This window comes from Triticum urartu, chromosome 1A, assembly GCF_056163025.1.
Source record: "Triticum urartu cultivar PI428250 chromosome 1A, HENAU_Tu73, whole genome shotgun sequence".
NCBI lineage: Eukaryota > Viridiplantae > Streptophyta > Magnoliopsida > Poales > Poaceae > Triticum > Triticum urartu.
This window is the reverse complement of record NC_141873.1, coordinates 334,553,131-334,577,385: the sequence shown is the minus strand read 5'-3', so window position 1 is coordinate 334,577,385 and position 24,255 is coordinate 334,553,131. Positions and strand designations below refer to the sequence as shown.

Sequence of the window (24,255 nt, the reverse complement as noted above, 5' to 3'; positions counted from 1 at the left end):
AGGAGGCAAGGGGATGGGCCTTGACTGTATCCCCATTGAGGTGTGGAAAGGTCTCGGAGACATAGCGATAGTATGGCTAACCAAGCTTTTCAACCTCATTTTTCGAGCAAACAAGATGCCAGAAGAATGGAGACGGAGTATATTAGTACCAATCTTCAAGAATAAGGGGGATGTTTAGAGTTGTACTAATTACCGTGGAATTAAGCTGATGAGCCATACAATGAAGCTATGGGAGAGAGTCATTGAGCACCGCTTAAGAAGAATGATAAGCGTGACCAAAAATCAGTTTGGTTTCATGCATGGGAGGTCGACCATGGAAGCCATTTTCTTGGTATGATAACTTATGGAGAGATATAGGGAGCAGAAGAAGGACTTGCATATGGTGTTCATTGACTTGGAGAAGGCCTATGATAAGATACTGTGGAATGTCATGTGGTGGGCCTTGGAGAAACACAGAGTCCCAGCAAAGTACATTACCCTCATCAAGGACATGTATGATAATGTTGTGACAAGTGTTTGAACTAGTGATGTCGACACCGATGGCTTCCCGATTAAGATAGGACTGCATCAGGGGTCAGCTTTGAGCCCTTATCTTTTTGCATTGGTGATGGATGAGGTCACAAGGGATATACAAGGAGATATCCCAGGGTGTATGCTCTTTGCGGATGATGTGGTGCTAGTTGACGATAGTCGGGCGGGGGTAAATAGGAAATTAGAGTTATGGAGACAAACCTTGGAATCGAGAGGGTTTAGGCTTAGTAGAACTAAAACCGAGTACATGATGTGCAGTTTCAGTACTACTAGGTGTGAGGATGAGGAGGTTATCCTTGATGGCTAGGTGGTACCTCGAAAGGACACCTTTCGGTATTTGGGGTCAATGCTGCAGGAGGATGGGGGTATTGATGAAGATGTAAACCATCGAATCAAAGCCGGGTGGATGAAGTGGCGCCAAGCTTCTGGCATTCTCTATGACAAGAGAGTGCAACAAAAGTTAAAAGGCAAGTTTTATAGGACGGCGGTTTGACCCGCAATGTTGTATGGCGCTGAGTGTTGGCCGACTAAAAGGCGACATGTTCAACAGTTAGGTGTGGCGGAGATGCGTATGTTGAGATGGATGTGTGGCCACACGAGGAAGGATCATGTCCGGAATGATGATATACGAGATAGAGTTGGGGTACCACCAATTGGAGAGAAGCTTGTCCAACATCGTCTGAGATGGTTTGGGCATATTCAGCGCAAGCCTCCAGAAGCTCTAGTGCATAGCGGACGGCTAAAGCGTGCGGAGAATGTCAAGAGAGCGCGGGGTAGACCGAATTTGACACGGGAGGAGTCCGTTAAGAGAGACCTGAAGGATTGGAGTATCACCAAAGAGCTAGCTATGGACAGGGGTGCATGGAAGCTTGCTATGCATGTGCCAGAGCCATGAGTTGGTTGCGAGATCTTATGGGTTTCACCTCTAGCCTACCCCAACTTGTTTGGGACTACAAGCTTTGTTGTTGTTGTTGTGATGAAGGGCATACAGTTCAGTTCAATGAACTATTTGCGATGAGGAGGAACAAAAGAAACGGGCAGCTAGATGGAGGCGTGTGCGATACACAACATACGGTTCACTCGAATGAACTTTTTGTGATTAGGCAACACAAAAGAAATGTCCAGCCAGATCAAAGGTGTGTGTGATATACGGCATGCGCTTCACTCGGATGAACTGTTTGCGTTGACACAACAGAACAGAAACGGCTCAACTTAACAAGATGTGTGTGATACGCGGCAAACAGGTCTTTAATCAGAAATGTGTCTGAAGACCGATAAGAACACAGACGGTTGCTGCTAATAAGACGTGTGTGTTGTGCGATGGGATTGCATACAGAACAACAACACACACACACACACACTTATAAGGACATGCTTGCATAACCAAATTAAACATCCACTCACATAGGTAGCTACTACAACCATGGCATTTGCACGCACCAAAGTAAACTATTACATGCATAATTACATAGGTGGCTACTACACACATGACATTTCCACACACACCAATAAAGTAAACTATATATTACATGCATGATTAACTAGCATAAATGATCATCTAATCATCATCTTCTTGTTGTGATGCTTGCTCTTCTTGTGGCTCGATCCGGGCTCGTCGATTTGGGTAACGAGGCACTTCCTCATGTCAACGATCCGCCTGTGTATCCGGTAGCATGTTTACACGCTCTTGGCCGTGAACCTGAGGTGAGGTTCATCCAGTTTCCGCATCCAGGCCTTGTGCCAGGATATGGGACTTGTTCTCTGGGCATCCTGCTTCATCTTTTCGTAGTAGGGGTCGATGATGGCTGAGGCGAGTTCGACCAGGGAGTCCTGCTTCGTGCTGCCCCAAACCCTGTAGTGGTCACGGATTTCGACAAGGTTCTTGCAGGGCAAGCCCGTAACACTGAGCACTTTTACATCGTCTTTGGTATCCAACATGGCAAACTTATAGTCGATGTTGTTGACAAACCTGTTGAAACGGTCGCAAGGCCCTGTGGCCATGCAGTAGTGGTAGATGAGAACATGATGGCGCACGCACAACTGGGCAACGTCAACCTTCTATCTATGCCTGGACAACCGGTGGTGTACTGGAGGTCGATGCCGACCACCTTGTACTTGTCTCCAGCAAGCAACTGCTCAACGCTGTTGATGTAGTCGTCCACCATGGCCGGGTCGATGGTGTACACCACCGAGAGATCCGTCTCCCTCGTGTGGGTCTCCACTCTATGCTCGCCGAACTCCATTGGAACATCGCCGGACATCCCCTCTCTATGTGTCGTCGTGGGTGTGCTTGTTGTGTTGTGGGGCACGATCGAAAGGTTGAAGAGACTAAGGTTATAATGGTCGATATGTCTCCAACGTATCTATAATTTTTGATTGTTCCATGCTATTATATTATCTGATTTGGATGTTAATGGGCTTTATTTTACACTTTTATATTATTTTTGGGACTAACCTATTAACCCAAGGCCCAGTGCAGATTGCTATTTTTTTGCCTATTTCAGTGTTTCGCGAAAAAGGAATATCAAAAGGAATCCAAACGGAATGAAACCTTTGGGAACGTGATTTTTGGAACAAACGTGATCCAGAGGACTTGGAGTGGACGTCATAAAATGAACGAAGAGTCCACGAGGCAGGGGCGTGCCTACCCCTTGGACACGCCCTCCCCCTCGTGGGCCCCTTATGGCTCAACCGACCTACTTCTTCCTCCTATATATACTCATATACCCTAAAAACAACGAGGAGCACCACGAAACCCTGTTTCCACCGCTGCAACCTTCTGTACCCAAGAGATTCCATATTGGGGCCTTTCCCGGAGCTCCGCCGGAGGGGGCAACGATCATGGAGAGCCTCTACATCAACTCCATGGCCTCTCCGGTGATGTGTGAGTAGTTTACTTCAGACCTTCGGGTCCATAGTTATTAGCTAGATGGCTTCTTCTCTCTCTTTGAATCTCAATACAAAGTTCTCCTCGATCTTCTTGGAGATCTATTCGATGTAACTCTTTTTGCGGTGTGTTTGTTGAGATCCGATGAATTGTGGGTTTATGATCAAGTCTATCTATGAACAATATTTGATTCTTCTCTGAAATCTTTTATGCATGATTGGTTATCTTTGCAAGTCTCTTCGAATTATCAGTTTGGTTTGGCCTACTAGATTGATCTTTCTTGCAATGGGAGAAGTGCTTAGCTTTGGGTTCAATCTTGTGGTGCTTGATCCCAGTGACAGAAAGGGAAACGTCACATATTGTATTTTTGCCATCGAGGATAAAAAGATGGGGTTTATATCATATTGCTTGAGTTTATCCCTCTACATCATGTCATCTTACCTAATGCGTTACTCTATTCTTATGAACTTAATACTCTAGATGCATGCTGGATAGCGGTCGATGTGTCGAGTAATAGTAGTAGATGCAGGCAGGAGTCGGTCTACTTGTCACGGACGTGATGCCTATATATATGATCATGCCTAGATATTCTCATAATTATTCGCTTTTCTATCAATTGCTCGACAGTAATCTTTTCACCCACCGTAACACTTATGCTATCTTGAGAGAAGCCACTAGTGAAACCTATGTCCCCCGGGTCTATTTTCCATCATATAAGTTTCCAATCTATTTTGTTTTGCAATCTTTAATTTCAATCTATATCATAAAAATACCAAAAATATTTATCTTATCATTATTATCTTTATCAGATCTCACTCTCGTAACTGACTGATACGTCCATTTTGCATCATGCTTTTATATCGATATTTATTGCATTATGGGCTGTTATTACACATTATGTCACAATACTTATGCATATTCCCTCTTATTTTACAAGGATTACATAAAGAGGGAGAATGCCGGCAGTTGGGATTCTGGGCTGGAAAAGGAGCAAATATTAGAGACCTATTCTGCACAGCTCCAAAAGTCCTGAAACTTCACGGAAGTAATTTTCAGAATATATAAAAATACTGAGCGCAAGAAGTTCCAAAGGGGGGCCACACCCTGCCCATGAGGGTGGGGGCGCCCTACCCCCTTGGGCGCGCCCCCTGCCTCGTGGGTCCCCTGATGGCCCTCTGATGCCCATCTTCTGCTATATGGAGTCTTTCGATGAGGAAAAATCATAAGCTAGCTTTCGGGACGAGACTCCGCCACCACGAGGCGGAACCTTGGCAGAACCAATCTAGGACTCCGGCGGAGCTGTTCTGCCGGGGAAACTTCCCTCCGGGAGGGGGAAATCATCGCCATCATCATCACCAACGATCCTCTCATCGGGAGGGGGTAAATCTCCATCAACATCTTCAGCAGCACCATCTCCTCTCAAACCCTAGTTCATCTCTTGTATCCAATTCTTGTCTCTAAGTCTGGGATTGGTACCTATGGGTTGCTAGTAGTGTTGATTACTCCTTGTAGTTGATGCTAGTTGGTTTACTTGGTGGAAGATCATATGTTCAGATCATATATGCACATTAATACCCCTCTGATTATGAACATGAATATGCTTTGTGAGTAGTTATGTTTGTTCCTGAGGAGATGGGAGAAGTCTTGCTATTAGTAGTCATGTGAATTTGGCATTCGCTCGACATTTTGATGAGATGCATGTTGTCTTTGGGCCTAGAGGAAGGCATTGGGAAGTAATAAGTAGATGATGGGTTGCTAGAGTGACAGAAGCTTAAACCCTACTTTATGCATTGCTTCGTAAGGGGCTGATTTGGATCCATATGTTTCATGCTATGGTTAGGTTTACCTTAATACTTTTGTTGTAGTTGCGGATGCTTGCAATAGAAATTAATCATAAGTGGGATGCTTGTCCAAGTAAGGGCAGTACCCAAGCACCGGTCCACCCACATACCAAATTATCAAAGTACCGAACGCGAATCATATGATCGTGATGAAACCTAGCTTGACGATATTCCCATGTGTCCTTGGGAGTGCTTTTCTCTATATAAGAATTTGTCCAGGCTTGTCCTTTGCTACAAAAAGGATTGGGACACCTTGATGCACTTTATTTACTCTTGTTACATGTTGCTCTTTACCAATTATCTTATCACAAAACTGTCTGTTACCTATAATTTCAGTGCTTGCAGAGAATACCTTGTTGAAATCCGCTTATCATTTCCTTCTGCTCCTCGTTGGGTTCGACACTCTTACTTATAGAAAGGACTACGATAGATCCCCTATACTTGGTAGGTGGAATTTGGTAAGGAAAAATTTATATAGTGTGCTGAAATTTACTATCACTTGTTACTATGGAAAGTAATCCTCTGAGGGGCTTGTTCGGGGTATCTTCACACAGACCAGTAGAGCAAAGAGTTGCTCCTCAACCTACTGAACCTAATGAAAATGAAAATGTCTACTTTGAGATTCCTTCGGGTATGATAGAAAAACTGCTAGCTAATCCTTTTGCAGGAGACGGAACAACGCATCCTGATGAGCACCTAATATATGTCGATGAAGTTTCTGGATTATTTAAGCTTGCAGGTGTGCCCGATGATGTTATTAAGAATAAGGTATTCCCTTTATCTTTGAAGGGAGATGCATTGACATGGTATAGGCTATGTCATGATATGGGATCATGGAACTACAAACGATTGAAATTGGAATGTCATCAGAAGTTTTATCCTATGCATCTTGTTCATCGTGATCGCAATTATATATATAATTCTTGGCATCGCGAAGGAGATAGCATCGCTCAAGCTTGGGGGAGGCTTAAATCAATGTTATATTCATGCCCCAATCATGAGCTCTCAAGAGAAATAATTATTCAAAATTTATATGCTCGACTTTCTGATAACAATCGCACCATGCTTGATACTTCTTGTGCTGGCTCTTTTATGATGAAGACTATTGAATTCAAATGGGATTTATTGGAAAGAATTAAACGCAACTCTGAAGATTGGGACCTCGATGAATTTAAGGAGTCAGGTATGACACCTAAGTTTGATTGTGTTAAATCTTTTATGGATACCGATGTTTTCCGTAAATTTAGCACTAAGTATGGACTTGACTCTGAGATAGTAGCTTCTTTTTGTGAATCTTTTTCTACTCATGTTGATCTCCCTAGAGAGAAGTGGTTTAAATATCATCCTCCCATAGAATTAAAAGTAGCTGCACCTATTAAAGTTGAAGAAAAGACTGCCACTTATTATGATCCTATTGTTCCTACTGCTTATGTTGAGAAACCACCTTTTCCTGTTAGGATAAAAGATCATGCTAAAGCTTCAACTGTGGTTCGTAAAAGCAATATTAGAACCTATACACCTCCTGAGCAAATTAAAGTTGAACCTAATATTGCTATTGTTAAAGATCTCCTGTCTGATAATATTGATGGGCATGTTATTCATTTCTGTGATGAAACTGCAAGAATTGCTAAACCTTGTGCTAAAGATAAACATAGACCTGTGGTAGGCATGCATGTTGTTTATGTTAAAATAGGAGATCATTGTTATCATGGCTTATGTGATATGGGTGCCAGTGCTATACCTCATGAGTTATATAAAGAAATTATGCACGATATTGCACCTGCTGAGATAGAAGATATTGATGTCACAATTAAACTTGCCAATAGAGATACTATTTCACCAATTGGAATTGTTAGAGATGCTGAAGTCTTGTGTGGGAAAACTAAATATCCTGCTGATTTTCTTGTTCTTGGTTCCTCACAAGATAGTTTTTGTCTCATTATATTTGGTAGACCCTTCTTGAACACAGTTAATGCTAAGATAGATTGCAAAAAGGATGGTGTTACTATTGGTTTAGGTGATATGTCTCATGAGTTTAATTTCTCTAAATTTCGTAGACAACACCATGAAGAGGAATTGCCTAGTAAAGATGAAATTATTGGTCTTGCTTCTATTGCAGTGCCTCCTAGTGATCCTTTAGAACAATATTTGCTAGACCATGAAAATGATATGTTCATGAATGAAAGAAGGGAGGAAATAGATGAAGTATTCTTTAAAAAGGAACCCATCCCGAAACACAATTTGCCTGTTGAAATCCTAGGGGATCCTCCTCCACCCAAGGGTGATGCCGTGTTTGAGCTCAAACCTTTACCTGATACTCTTACATATGCTTATCTTGATGAGAAAAAGATATATCATGTTATTATTAGTGCTAACCTTTCAGAGCATGAAGAACAGAGATTATTGAAAACTCTGAAGAAGCACCGTGCTGCTATTGGATATACTCTCGATGATCTTAAGGGAATTAGTCCCACACTATGTCAACACAAAATAAATTTGGAGAAAGATGCCAAACCAGTTCGTGATCACCAACGATGGCTGAATCCTAAGATGAAAGAAGTGGTAAGAAAGGAAATACTAAAGCTCCTTGAGGCAGGTATAATTTATCCCGTTGCTGATAGTCAGTGGGTAAGTCCTGTCCATTGTGTCCCTAAAAAGGGAGGTATTACTGTCGTTCCTAATGATAAAGATGAATTGATTCCTCAAAGAATTATTACAAGTTATAGGATGGTAATTGATTTCCGCAAATTAAATAAGGCTACTAAAAAGGATCATTACCCCTTACCTTTTATTGATCAAATGCTAGAAAGATTATACAAACATACACATTTTTGCTTTCTAGATGGTTATTCTGGTTTCTCTCAAATACCTATGTCAGCTGATGATCAATCGAAGACCACTTTTACCTGCCCGTTCGGTACTTTTGCTTATAGACGTATGCCTTTTGGTTTATGTAATGCACCTGCTACCTTACAAAGATGCATGATGGCTATATTCTCTGACTTTTGTGAAATGATTTGTGAGGTTATCATGGACGATTTCTCCATCTATGGATCCTCTTTTGATGATTGCTTAAGCAACCTTGATCGAGTTTTGCAGAGATGTGAAGAAACTAACCTTGTCTTGAATTGGGAGAAGTGCCACTTTATGGTTAATGAAGGTATTGTCTTGGGGCATAAAGTTTCTGAAAGAGGTATTGAAGTTGATAAAGCTAAGGTTGATGCTATTGCAAAGATGCCATGTCCCAAGGACATCAAAGGTATAAGAAGTTTCCTTGGTCACGCCGGTTTTTATAGGAGGTTCATTAAGGACTTCTCAAAAATTTCTCGGCCTCTGACTAATTTATTACAAAAAGATATACCATTTGTTTTTGATGATGACTGCGTAGAAGCATTTGAAATACTTAAGAAAGCATTGATCTCTGCACCTATTGTTCAGCCACCTGATTGGAATTTACCCTTTGAAATTATGCGTGATGCTATTGATTATGTTGTAGGTTCTGTTCTAGGGCAAAGAGTTGATAATAAATTAAATGTTATTCAATATCCTAGTAAAACTCTAGACAATTCTCAGAGAAATTATGCTACTACTGAAAAAGAATTCTTAGCAGTTGTATTTGCTTGTGATAAGTTCAGACCTTATATTGTTGATTCTAAAGTAACTATTCACACGGATCATGCTGCTATTAAATATCTTATGGAAAAGAAAGGTGCTACACCTAGACTTATTAGATGGGTTCTCTTGCTACAAGAATTTGATTTGCATATTATTGATAGAAAGGGAGCTGAGAACCCCGTTGCAGACAACTTGTCTAGGCTAGATAATGTTCTTGATGAACCACTACCTATTGATGATAGCTTTCCTGATGAACAATTAAATGTCATAAATGCTTCTCGTACTGCTCCATGGTATGTTGATTATGCTAATTATATTGTTGCTAAATTTATACCACCTAGTTTCACATACCAGCAAAAGAAAAAAAATTCTATGATTTGAGACATTACTTTTGGGATGACCCACATCTTTATAAAGAAGGAGTAGATGGTGTTATTAGATGTTGTGTACCTAAGCATGAACAGGAAAAGATCTTACGCAAGTGTCACTCTGAGGCTTATGGAGGACACCATGCTGGAGATAGAACTGCACATAAGGTATTGCAATCCGGTTTTTATTGGCCTACTCTCTTCAAGGATGCCCGTAAGTTTGTCTTATCTTGTGATGAATGTCAAAGAATTGGTAATATTAGTAGACGTCAAGAAATGCCTATGAATTCTTCACTTTCTATTGAACCATTTGATGTTTGGGGCTTTGATTATATGGGACCTTTTCCTGCCTCTAATGGGTGTACACATATTTTAGTTGTTGTTGATTACATTACTAAGTGGGTGGAAGCTATTCCAACTAGTAGTGCTGATCATAACACCTCTATTAAGATGCTTAAAGAAGTTATTTTTCCGAGGTTTGGAGTCCCTAGATATTTAATGACTGATGGTGGTTCACATTTTATTCATGGTGCTTTCCGTAAAATGCTTGCTAAGTATGATGTTAATCATAGAATTACATCTCCTTATCACCCACAGCCTAGTGGTCAAGTAGAATTGAGTAATAGAGAACTCAAATTAATTTTGCAAAAGACTGTTAATAGTTCTAAAAAGAATTGGTCCAAGAAACTTGATGATGCATTATGGGCCTATAGAACTGCATATAATAATCCTATGGGTATGTCTCTGTATAAAATGGTTTATGGAAAAGCATGTCACTTACCTCTTGAACTAGAACATAAGGCTTATTGGGCTATTAAAGAGCTCAATTATGATTTCAAACTTGCTAGTGAGAAGAGGTTATTTGACATTAGCTCACTTGATGAATGGAGAACCCAAGCCTATGAGAATGCCAAATTGTTTAAATAAAAGGTTAAAAGATGGCATGAAAAAAGGATACAAAAGCGTGAGTTTAATGTAGGTGATTATGTATTGTTATACAACTCTCGCTTAAGATTTTTTGCAGGAAAACTTCTCACTAAATGGGAAGGTCCTTACGTTATCGAGGAGGTCTATCGTTCCAGTGCCATAAAAATCAACAACTTCAAAGGCACAAATCCGAAGGTGGTGAACGGTCAAAGAATCAAACATTATATCTCAGGTAATCCTATAAATGTTGGAACCAATGTTATTGAAACCATAACCCCGGAGGAATACATAAGGGACACTTTCCAGAACATTTGAGACTCCGAAAAGGAATAGGTATGTGGTACGGTAAGTAAACCGACTCCAAAACAGTTCTAATGGCAATTTTTCTCCGTTTTGGAATATTTAGAAAAATAGAAAAATAAGAAGCAGTCCGGGAAGGACATGAGGGCTCCACAAGGGTGGAGGGCGCGCCCTACCCCCTGGGCGCGCCCCCTACCTCGTGGGCACCTTGTGTGCTCTCCGGACTCCGTTTTCTTACACGTCACGTATTTTGGTCGGTAAAAATTCATTATATAACCTCCCGAAGGTTTTGACCACTGTATCATGCAAAAATCTCTTGTTCTTGTTTCGAGCTATTTTCTGCCAAGGTTGTCAAAGCCAGGCATCATGTCATCTCCCTCCTCCTCCAACAATGAGGCCAACAATGCTTGGATAATGAAGAGAGAAGAACCCATGGAGATCAACAAGGATGAAGGGATCAAGAAGGCCACGGAGGACCAAGTTCCGGCAACAGAAGAAATCCTTCAACTTGATCACAATCTTCTTACCCCAACTGAGATCGAAGCTTTGAAGATGATTGAGCTAGCTCGTATATAGAACAAGTATCTCACACGTGAAAATATTTTGTTGAAGGAGCATATCATCGCCCTCAAGGACATTATCCACAAGTTGGAAGACCTCCTACGCTCGATGTGCGATTACCCTTCATCACCACCATCTTCTTCACCAACAAAGGAGACATAATCACATGGGTATGGGCACTCCCCTTGGCAACTGCCAAGCTTGGGGGAGTACCCCGGTATCGTATCACCATCACTTTTATCTTTATCATTTTTCTTAGTTCGATCCTTTTGGTAATATCTTGATCTAGTAGAATAAAAGTTTTAGTATGATCTAGTTGTGAGTTTTGCTTTATGATCCTTCTATGTAATCGAGTATGTGAGCTTTATATAATAAAGCTTAGTTTTGAGTCAAGGGTTTGATTGGTTTGCCATGATCTTTATTGAATAAAGGAAAAGAGAAAGAATAAAAAGAAATAAAAGAGATCATATGGATCTTATGGAGAGTAATGAGCTCACATATAAAAAGTATGATGAATAAAAGTTGTTGAGAGTTGACAAACATAGTTTTGGTCATCATTGCAATTAATAGGAAGTAATAAAGAAAGAGATGTCTTCAGATATAAATATACTATCTTGGACATCTTTTATGATTGTGAGCACTCATTAAAATATGACATGCTAAAGAGTTGACGTTGGACAAGGAAGACAACGTAATGGGTTATGTTTTCTTAAATCTAAGATAAATTATATTGTCATGGATCATCCAACATGATTGAGCTTGCCTTTCCCCCTCATGCTAGCAAAATTCTTTGCACCAAGTAGAGATACTACTTGTGCTTCCAAACACCCTTAAACCAGTTTTGCCATGAGAGTCCACCATACCTACCTATGGATTGAGTAAGATCCCTCAAGTAACTTGTCATCGGTGCAAGCAATGAAAATTGCCCTCTAAATATGTATGACTTATTAGTGTGGGAGAAAATAAGCTTTATACGATCGTGTGATACATAAGAAATAAAAGCGACGAACTGCATAATGAAGGTCCATATCACAAGTGGCAATATAAAGTGACGTTTTTTCGCATTAAGATTTTGTGCATCCAACCATAAAAGCGCAGGACAACCTCTGCTTCCCTTTGCGAAGGGCCTATCTTTTACATTTATCTCCTACCTTACATAAGAGTCATGGTGATCTTCACCGTTCCTTTTTACATTTTATCTTTTGGCAAGCACAACATGTTGGAAAGATCCTGGTATATATGGCTAATTCGATGTGAGTTTTCATGAACTATTATTGTTGACATTACCTTTGAGGTAAAACGTTGGGAGGCAAAAGTATAAGCCCCTATCTTTCTCTGTGTCCGATTAAAACTCTATACCCATAAGTATTGCGTGAGTGTTACCAATTGTGAAAGACTATATGATAGTTGAGTATGTGGACTTGCTGAAAAGCTCTTATATTGACTCTTTCCTACGTTATGGTAAATTGCAATTGCTCCAATGACTGAGATTATAGCTTGTTGGTCTTCAATGAAGTTTATGATTCATACTTGAAATTGTGATTGAATTGTTACTCTAGCATAAGAGATCATATGACAAGAATTATATAAGTTGTTGTTCTAAGAATGATCATGGTGCCCTCATGTCCGTATTTTATTTTTATCGACACCTCTAGCTCTAAACATGTGGACATATTTTTTGATTTCGGCTTTCGCTTGAGGACAAGCGAGGTCTAAGCTTGGGGGAGTTGATACCTCCATTTTGCATCATGCTTTTATATCGATATTTATTGCATTATGGGCTATTATTACACATTATGTCACAATACTTATGCCTATTCTCTCTTATTTTACAAGGTTTACATAAAGAGGGAGAATGCCGGCAGCTGGGATTCTGGGCTGGAAAAGGAGCAAATATTATAGACCTATTCTGCACAGCTCCAAAAGTCCTGAAACTTCACAGAAGTCATTTTCAGAATATATAAAAAATAATGAGTGCAAGAAGTTCCAGAGGGGGGCCACACCCTGCCCACGAGGGCGGGGGCCCACCGTACCCCTGGGCGCGCCCCCCTGCCTCGTGGGTCCCCTGGTGGCCCTCCGATGCCCATCTTCTGCTATATGGAGTCTTTCGATGAGGAAAAAATCATAAGCCAGCTTTCGGGACGAGACTCCGCTGCCACGAGGTGGAACCTTGGCGGAACCAATCTAGGGCTCCGGCGGAGCTGTTCGGCTGGGGAAACTTCCCTCCGGGAGGGGGAAATCATCGCCATCGTCATCACCAATGATCCTCTCATCGGGAGGGGGTCAATCTCCATCAACATCTTCACCAGCACCATCTCCTCTCAAACCCTAGTTCATCTCTTTTATCCAATTCTCGTCTCTAAGTCTGGGATTGGTACCTGTGGGTTGCTAGTTGTGTTGATTACTCCTTGTAGTTGATGCTAGTTGGTTTACTTGGTGGAAGATCATATGTTCACATCCTATATGCACATTAATACCCCTCTGATTATGAACATGAATCTGCTTTGTGAGTAGTTCCGTTTGTTCCTGAGGACATGGGAGAAGTCTTGCTATTAGTAGTCATGTGAATTTGGTATTCGCTCGATATTTTGATGAGATGTATGTTATATTTTCTCTAGTGGTGTTATGTGAACGTCGACTACATGACACTTCACCATTCTTTGGGCCTAGAGGAAGGCATTGGGAAGTAATAAGTAGATGATGGGTTGCTAGAGTGACAGAAGCTTAAAACCTAGTTTATGTGTTGCTTCGTAAGGGGCTGATTTGGATCCATATGTTTCATGCCATGGTTAGGTTTACCTTAATACTTTTGTTGTAGTTGCGGTTGCTTGCAATAGAAGTTAATCATAAGTGGGATGCTTGTCCAAGTAAGGGCAGTACCCAAGCACCGGTCCACCCACATACCAAATTATCAAAGTACCGAATGCGAATCATATGATCGTGATGAAACCTAGCTTGACGATATTCCCATGTGTCCTAGGGAGCGCTTTTCTCTATATAAGAATTTGTCCAGGCTTGTCCTTTGCTACAAAAAGGATTGGGCCAGCTTGCTTCACTTTATTTACTCTTGTTACTTGTTGCTCGTTACCAATTATCTTATCACAAAACTATCTGTTACCTATAATTTCAGTGCTTGTAGAGAATACCTTGCTGAAAACCGCTTATCATTTCCTTCTGCTCCTCGTTGGGTTCAACACTCTTACTTATTGAAAGGACTACGATAGATGCCCTATACTTGTGGGTCATCAGTGACCATGAAGGGCTTGATGTAACGCCCCGAATACAACTTTCCATATTCGTAACTCCGACTCTTGCCTTTTCTGGAGAGGTGTTGTGAGATTCCCTTCGTGGTTGGGTTTTATCTTTGTTTTTCTCATGCATTTCATATCATGTCATCATGTGCATCGCATTTGCATTCGTATTCGTCTCATGCATCCGAGCATTTTCCCCGTTGTCCATTTAGCAATCCGACACTCCTACGTCCTCCGGCGCACCCCTCTTGTCTCTTTTCGTGAGCGGGTATTGAAGGTTCTTGGAATGGTCCGAGATTTGTCAAGTGGCCTTGGTACACCACCGGTAGAACGCCTATCAAATTTCCTGCCATTTGGAGTCTGTTTGATACTCCAACGGTTAACCGGGTAACAGGAAAGGACTCGTGTGTGTTGTAGCCCAACACCCCTCCAAAACGGCCCAATAACCCATCCAAACCACTCGCATGTCCTCCGTCGTCGGATCACGGTCGCGTGGTCGAAAACTCCTACTCTCATTTGGACACTCCTACCTCCTCCTACCTATAAATATGTCTTTCCCCGAAATTTCGCGTCCAAACCCTATCCTAACCTTCCCCCATCGCCACCGGACGCATCCGAGACGGCCGGATGTGTCCGCCACCGCGCCTGGACCAATCCCACGGTACCACGTGTCCTCCACCGGCCCTCTCTCTCTCCTCTGCCGCCGCCGGCCCGCAGAGCCCATCATGGGCCCGCGCAGGCCCGATCGCGCCGCTGCTTGCCGCGGGCTCCCCGAGCCGCCGCCGCGCCTCGCCGGCGAGCGCCACCACAGATCGCCGCCCCGAGCGCCGTGCCCCGCCGCTCCCCGCCGCCCCGTGCGCCGTGCCCCGCTGCCTGCGCCGCCGTGCCCTTCGTCGGAGACCTGCACTGCCGCCTCGGCTTCCGCGCTCCTCCGCCGGAGCCGCCCCTCATCGCCGGTTTCCGTGCCGCCTCGCCGCGGATCCTGTCGGGCTGGACCGGATCCGGCCACCCGCTTCCTCCTCCGCCCTCTCCGGTGATCGTCGGAACCCTAGGGTTCGCCGGAGCTGGCGTTGAACTGGATCGGGATGAGATCCACCAGTCCCTCGTTCCAAACACACCCCTGTCCCCGGATCTCTCCATCCCACACCGCTCCGTCCCGATTCTCCGAGGTCTAATTTCTCTAAGTCCTTTATCTATGCTATTGTCAGGCCATGTTCATCGCATCATAACTCCATGACCGTAGCTCTGTTTCATGCATATGAGATATCAGAATGTTCATTGTGAGATGCTCTTCATTTGATTCCATAGTGGCAAGCTTGTTTGAGTTCATCTTGATGCCCAAATCACTGATGCAAGAGTGCTATAAAATGTTTACTCATGTTGCTTAGCAGATTATGTTGATTTGTCATTTTTGTCACATTTGATGTGTGCTTCATATGGGCATGAGCTCTACATGTGTTTTGCTCTTTGCCATGCCATGCCTCATTAAACCAGACATGCATCATACTTGGTTGTGCATCATGCCATGATTATGTGATGGTTGTTTACTATGTTGTTTGCTTCTTTCCAGTGTTGCTTCTACAGGTTAGTTCCGATAACGTCACGTTTGTGAGGATTTGTTCGACTACGTCCGTTTGTCTTCTTCATGGACTCGTTCTTCTTCCTTGCGGGATCTCAGGCAAGATGACCATACCCTCAAAATCACTTATATCTTTGCCTGCTAGTTGTTCGCTCTATTGCCATGTCGCGCTACCTACCACTTGTTATATCATGCCTCCCATATTGCCATGTCAAGCCTCTAAACCACCTTTCCTAGCAAACCGTTGTTTGGCTATGTTACCGCTTTTGCTCAGCCCCTCTTATAGCGTTGCTAGTTGCAGGTGAAGTTGAAGATTATTCCATGTTGGAACATGGTTTTGTTGGGATATCACAATATATCTTATTTACTTTAATGCATCTATATACTTGGTAAAGGGTGGAAGGCTCGGCCTTATGCATGGTGTTTTGTTCCACTCTTGCCGCCCTAGTTTCCGTCATACCGGTGTTATGTTCCTTGATTTCGCGTTCCTTACACGGTTGGGTGTTATGGGGACCCCTTGACAGTTTGCTTTGAATAAAACTCCTCCAGCAAGGCCCAACCTTGGTTTTACCATTTGCCTCACCACCACCTACTTTTCCCTTGGGAGTCGCGCTCCCGAGGGTCATCTTTATTTTAACCCCCCCCCCCCCGGGCCAGTGCTTCTCTAAGTGTTAGTCCAAACTAGAGCCCCTTGCAGCGCCACCTCGGGGAAACTTGAGGGCTGGTTTTAGTTGTACGGATTGCTCATCCGGTGTTGCCCTGAGAATGAGATATGTGCAGCTCCTATCAGGATGTCAGCACATCTGGCGGCTTTGCTGGTCTTGTTTTACCATTGTTGAAATGTCTTGTAACCGGGATTCCGAGTCTGATCGGGTCTTCCCGGGAGAAGGAATATCCTTCGTTGACTGTGAGAGCTTGTGATGGGCTAAGTTGGGACACCCATGCAGGGTTTTGAACTTTCAAAAGCCGTGCCCGCGGTTATGTGGCAGGTGGGAATTTGTTAATATCCGGTTGTAGAGAACTTGACACTTAACTTAATTAAAATGCATCAACCGCGTGTGTAGCCGTGATGGTCTCTTTCCGATGGAGTCCGGGAAGTGAGCACGGTTCTTGTGTTATGCTTGAACGTAAGTAGTTTCAGGATCACTTCTTGATCACTTCTAGTTCACGACCGTTGCGTTGCTTCTCTTCTCACTCTTATTTGCGTAAGTTAGCCACCATATATGCTTAGTAATTGCTGCAGCTCCACCTCACTACCCCTTTCCTACCCATAAGCTTAAATAGTCTTGATCTCGCGGGTGTGAGATTGTTGAGTCCTCGTGGCTCACAGATACTTCCAGACAGTTGCAGGTGCCGATGATACCAGTGCAGATGACGCAACTGAGCTCAAGTGGGAGCTCGATGAAGATCGTGTTCATTGTGTTGTTTTGTTTCCAGTTGATCAGTAGTGGCGCCAAGTTGGGACGATCGGGGATCTAGCATTTGGTGTTGTCTTCTTTTATTTTGGTTCCGTAGTCGGACCTTTATTGTATTCTGGATGATGTATGGATTATTTATGTATTGTGTGAAGTGGCGATTGTAAGCCAACTCTTTATCCCATTCTTATTCAGTACATGGGATTGTGTGAAGATTACCCCTCTTGCGACAAACCTACCATGCGGCTATGCCTCTAAGTTGTGCCCCGACACGTGGGAGATATAGCCGCATCATGGGTGTTACACTTGACAACCCCTTTATCGCGTTGGTTGCGAGGTTCTTATTTGTTTGTGTAGGTACGAGGGACTTGCGTGTCACCCACACGCCTCTTACTGGATTGATACCTTGGTTCTCAAAAACTGAGGGAAATACTTATGCTACTTTGCTTCATCACCCTTTCCTCTTCAAGGCAAAACCAACGCAGTGCTCAAGAGGTAGCAAGAAGGATTTCTAGCGTCGTTGCTGGGGAGTCTACGCACAAGTCAAGACATACCAAGTACCCATCACAAACTCTTATCCCTCGCATTACATTATTTGCCATTTCCCTCCCGTTTCCCTCTCCCCCACTTCACCCTTGCCGTTTTATTCGCCCTCTTTTTCCGTTCCCCTTCTCTTTTCTAGTTCGTCTCTTTTTGCTTGTTTCTTGTTTGCTTGTGTGTTGGATTTCTTGCTTGTCATGATGGCTCAAGATAATACTAAATTGTGTGATTTTTCCAATACCAACAATAATGATTTTATTAGCACTCCGATTGCTCCTCTTACCGATGCTGAATCTTGTGAAATTAATGCTGCTTTGCTGAATCTTGTCATGAAAGATCCGTTTTCCGGCCTTCCTAGTGAAGATGCTGCTACCCATCTAAACAACTTTGTTGATTTATGTGATATGCAAAAGAATAAAGATGTGGATAATTATATTTTTAAACTGAAGCTATTCCTGTTTTCTCTTGGAGTTCGTGCTAAAACTTGGTTTTTGTCTTTGCCTAAAAATAGTATCGATTCTTGGAATAAGTGCAAAGATGCTTTTATCTCTAAGTATTTTCCTCCCGCTAAGATCATCACTCTTAGAAATGATATGATGAACTTTAAGCAACTTGATCATGAACATGTTGCACAAGCTTGGGAGAGGATGAAATTAATAATATGTAATTGCCCTACACACGGTTTGAATCTTTGGATGATTATACAAAAAATTTATGCCGGATTGAACTTTGCTTCCAGGAATCTTTTAGATTCGGCCGTGGGAGGCACTTTTATGGAAATCACTTTAGGAGAAGCTACTAAACTCCTAGATAATATTATGATTAATTATTCTCAATGGCATACTAAAAGATCTACTAATAAAAAGGTGCATGCTATAGAAGAAATCAATGTTTTGAGTGGAAAGATGGATGAGCTTATGAAATTGTTTGCTAATAATAGTGTTTCTTCTGATCCTAATGATATGCCTTTGTCTACTTTGATTGAGAATAATAATGAATCTATGGATGTGAATTTTGTTGGTAGGAACAATTTTGATAATAACGCGTATAGAGGATATTTTAATCCTAGGCCATTTCCTAGCAATTCCTTTAATAATTCTGGTAATTCCTACAACAATTCTTATGGAAATTATAATAAGATGCCCTCTGATTTTGAATCTAATATTAAAGAATTTATTAGTTCGCAAAAGAGTTTCAATGCTTTGCTTGAAGAAAAAATGTCTAAGACTGATGAGTTGGCTAGGAACATAGATAGGATTTCTCTTGATGTTGATTCTTTGAAACTTTGATCAATTCCACCTAAGCATGATATCAATGAGTCTCTCAGAGCTATGAGAATTTCCATTGATGAGTGCAAAGAAAGAACCGCTAGGATGCGTGCGAAAAAAGATTGCTTTGTGAAAGCGTGTTCTTCTAGTTTCCATGACAATAATGATGAAGATCTAAAAGTTAAGGATGTATCCCCTATTATATCTCTGTTTTGCAATATGAATCTTGATAATGATTGGACTGGAGATGAGTCAAGTTTAGTTAGAAGGCGTCCCAATGATTTGGAGTTTTTAAATCTTGATGCAAAAACTGATAAAAGTGGGATTGGAGAGGTCAAAACTTTACATAGCAATGAACCCATTATCTTGGATTTCAAGGAATTTAATTATGATAATTGCTCTTTGATAGATTGTATTTCCCTTGTTGCAATCCGTGCTAAATTCCCTGCATGCTTATAGTCAAAATAAAGCTTTTACTAAACATATCGTTCATGCTTTAATGCAATCTTATGAAGAAAAGCTTGAATTGGAAGTTTCTATCCCAAGAAAACTTTATGATGAGTGGGAACCTACTATTAAAATTAAAATTAAAGATCATGAATGCTTTGCTTTATGTGATTTGGGTGCTAGTGTTTCCACGATTCCTAAAACCTTGTGTGATTTGCTAGGTTTCCGTGAATTTGATGATTGTTCTTTAAACTTGCATCTTGCGGATTCCACCATTAAGAAACCTATGGGAAGAATTAATGATGTTCTTATTGTTGCAAATAGGAATTATGTGCCCGTAGATTTCATTGTTCTTGATATTGATTGCAATCCTTCATGTCCTATTATTCTTGGTAGACCTTTCCTTACAACGATTAGTGCAATTATTGATATGAAAAAAGGGAATATTAGATTCTAATTTCCGTTAAGGAAGGGCATGGAAAACTTTCCTAGAAATAAAAATTAAATTACCTGATGAATCTATTACGAGGGCCACTTATGGATTTCATACCAAAGATGACAATACCTAGATCTATCCTTGCTTTTATGTCTAGCTAGGGGCGTTAAACGATAGCGCTTGTTGGGAGGCAACCCAATTTTATTTTTGTTTCTTGCTTTTTGGTTCTGTTTAATAATAAAATTCATATAGCCTCTATTTAGATGTGGTTTTATGCTTTTAATTAGTGTTTGTGCCAAGTAGAACCTTTGGGAAGACTTGGGGAAAGTCTTTGCGATCTTGCTGTAAAAAACAGAAACTTTGGCGCTCACGAGATTTGCTGCCATTTTTTACTGGAGAGTGCTATTTACTTAATTATTTTTGAATATGATTAATAGATAAATTCCTCATGTCCAGCAATTTATTTTATAATTTTTGGGGTTCGAGAAGTATTCGAAACCTACAGATTCCTACAGACTGTTCTGTTTTTGACAGATTCTGTTTTTCGTGTGTTGTTTGCTTATTTTGATGAATCTATGGCTAGTAATAGAGTTTATGAACCATATAGAAGTTGGAATAAATTAGTTTTAACACCAATATAAATAAATAATGAGTTAATTACAGTATCTTAAGTTGTGGTTTGTTTTCTTTTACTAACGGAGCTCACGAGATTTTCTTTTAAGTTTTGTGTTGTGAAGTTTTCAAGTTTTGGGTAAAGATTTGATGGATTATGGAACAAGGGGAGGAAAGAGCCTTAGCTTGGGGATGCCCAAGGCACCCCAAGGTAAAATCCAAGGACAACAAAAAGCCTAAGCTTGGGGATGCCCCGGAAGGCATCCCCTCTTTCGTCTTCGTCCATCGGTAACTTTACTTGGAGCTATATTTTTATTCACTAGATGATATGTGTTTTTCTTGGAGCGTCTTGTATGATTTGAGTCTTTGCTTTTTAGTTTACCACAATCATCCTTGCTGTACACACCTTTAGGGAGAGACACACATGAATTGGAATTTATTAGAATACTCTATGTGCTTCACTTATACCTTTTGAGCTAGATAATTTTGCCCTAGTGCTTCGCTTATATTTTTTAGAGCACGGTGGTGGTTGTATTTTATAGAAATTATTGATATCTCATGCTTCACTTATATTATTTTTACAGTCCCTTAGAACAGTATGGTAATTTGCTTTGGTTATGAATTTAGTTCTAATATGATAGGCATCCAAGATCGGTATAATAAAAACTTTCATAAAAAGTGCATTGAGTACTAGGAGAAGTTTGATACATGACAATTGTTTTGAGATATAAAGGTGGTAATATTAGAGTGTGCTAGTTGAGTAGTTGTGAATTTGAGAAATACTTGCGTTGAAGTTTGCAAGTCCCGTAGCATGCACGTATGGTGACCGTTGTGTAACAAATTTGAAACATGAGGTGTTATTTGAATGTCTTCCTTATGAGTGGCGGTCGGGGACGTGCGATGGTATTTTCCTACCAATCTATACCCCTAGGAGCATGCGCGTAATGCTTGGTTTTTGATGACTTGTAGATTTTTGCAATAAGTATGTGAGTTCTTTATTACTAATGTTGAGTCCATGGATTATACGCACTCTCGCCCTTCCATCATTGCTAGCCTCTTCGGTACCGTGCATTGCCCTTTCTCACCTTGAGAGTTGGTGCAAACTTCGCCGGTGCATCCAAACCCCGTGATATGATACGCTTTGTCACACATAAACCTCCTTATATCTTCCTCAAAACAGCCACCATACCTACCTATTATGGCATTTCCATAGCCATTCCGAGATATATTGCCATGCAACTTTCCATCGTTCCATTTATCATGACACACATAATCATTGTCATATTGCCTTGCATGATCATGTAGTTGACATCGTATTTGTGGCAAAGCCACCGTTCATAATTTTTCATACATGTCACTCTTGATTCATTGCCCTTCCCGGTACACCGCCGGAGGCATTCATAGAGTCATACTTTGTTCTAGTATCGAGTTGTAATCATTGAATTGTAAATAAATAGAAGTGTGATGATCATCATTAATAGAGCATTGTACCAAACAAAAAAAGAGAAAGGCCAAATAAAAAAACAAGGCCCAAAAAAAGGGGCAATGCTACTATCCTTTTTTCCACACTTGTGCTTAAAAGTAGCACCATGATCTTTATGGTAGAGATTCTCTTGTTTTGTCACTTTCATATACTAGTAGGAATTTTTCATTATAGAACTTGGCTTGTATATTCCAACAATGGGCTTCCTCAAATGCCCTAGGTCTTCATGAGCAAGCAAGTTGGATGCACACCCACTTAGTTTCTTTTGTTGAGATTTCCTACATTTATAGCTCTAGTGCATCAGTTGCATGGAAATCCCTACTCCTTGCATTGACATCAATTGATGGGCATCTCCCTAGCCCATTGATTAGCCGCGTCGATGTGAGACTTTCTCCTTTTTTGTCTTCTCCACATAACCCTCATCATCATATTCTATTCCACCCATAGTGCTATATCCATGGTTCACGCTCATGTATTGCATGAAAGTTGAAAAAAGTTTGAGATTACTAAATTGTGAAACAATTGCTTCGCTTGACATCGGGGTTGTGCATGATGAGAGCATTCTTGTGTGACGAAAATGGAGCATGACCAAACTATATGATTTTGTAGGTATGAACATTCTTTTGCCATGCTATTTTGAGAAGACATAATTGCTTAGTTAGTATGCTTGAAGTATTATTATTTTTATGTCAATATTAGAATTTTGTCTTGAATCTTTCGGATCTGAATATTCATGCCACAATAAAGAGAATTACATTGAGAATTATGTTTGGTAGCATTCCACATCAAAAGTTCTGTTTTTTATCATTTACCTACTCGAGGACGAGCAGGAATTAAGCTTGGGGATGCTTGATACGTCTCCAACGTATCTATAGTTTTTTATTGTTCCATGCTATTATATTATCTGTTTTGGATGTTAATGGGCTTTGTTTTACACTTTTATATTATTTTCGGAACTAACCTATTAACCCAAGGCCCAGTGCAAATTACTGTTTTTTTGCCTATTTCGGTGTTTCGCGGAAAAGGAATATCAAACGGAATCCAAACGGAATCCAAACGGAATGAAACCTTTGGGAACGTGATTTTTGGAACAAACGTGCTCCAGAGGACTTGGAGTGGACGTCAAGAAACGAACAAGGAGTCCAGGAGGCAGGGGGCGCGCCTACCCCCTGGGCGTGCCCTCCCCCCTCGTGGGCCCCTCGTGGCTCAACCGACCTACTTCTTCCTCCTATATATACTCATATACCCTGAAAACAATGACGAGCACCACAAAACCCTATTTCCACCGCCACAACCTTCTGTACCCAAGAGATCCCATCTTGGGGCCTTTTCCGGAGCTTCGCTGGAGGGGGCAACAATCACGGAGGGCCTCTACATCAACTCCATGGCCTCTCCGGTGATGTGTGAGTAGTTTACTTCAGACCTTCGGGTCCATATTTATTAGCTAGATGGCTTCTTCTCTCTCTTTGAATCTCAATACAAAGTTCTCCTCGATCTTCTTGGAGATCTATTCGATGTAACTATTTTTGCGGTGTGTTTGTCGAGATCTGATGAATTGTGGGTTTATGATCAAGTCTATCTATGAACAATATTTGATTCTTATCTGAAATCTTTTATGCATGATTGGTTATCTTTGCAAGTCTCTTCGAATTATCAGTCTGGTTTGGCCTACTAGATTCATCTTTCTTGCAATGGGAGAAGTGCTTAGCTTTGGGTTCAATCTTGCAGTGCTCGATCCCAGTGACTGAAAGGGAAACGACATGTATTTTATTGTTGCCATCGAGGATAAAAAGATGGGGTTTATATCATATTGCTAGAGTCTATCCCTCTACATCATGTCATCTTACCTAACGCGTTACTCTGTTCTTATGAACTTAATACTCTAGATGCATGCTGGATAGCGGTCGATGTGTGGAGTAATAGTAGTATATGCAGGCAGGAGTATGTCTACTTGTCACGGACGTGATGACTATATACATGATCATGCCTAGATATTCTCATAATTATTCGCTTTTCTATCAATTGCTCGATAGTAATTTGTTCACCGACTGTAATACTTATGCTATCTTGAGAGAAGCCACTAGTGAAACCTATGGCCCCCGGGTCTATTTTCCATCACACAAGTTTCCAATCTATTTTATTTTGAAATCTTTACTTTCAGTCTATATCATAAAAATACCAAAAATATTTATCT

At 41.3% G+C, this 24,255-nt stretch overlaps 1 pseudogene; it reads left to right on the top strand.

Annotated features, from left to right (window-relative positions):
- Positions 1-877: 877 nt before the first annotated feature.
- LOC147991114 (uncharacterized) lies at positions 878-1,426 on the top strand (annotated as a pseudogene).
- Positions 1,427-24,255: the final 22,829 nt, after the last annotated feature.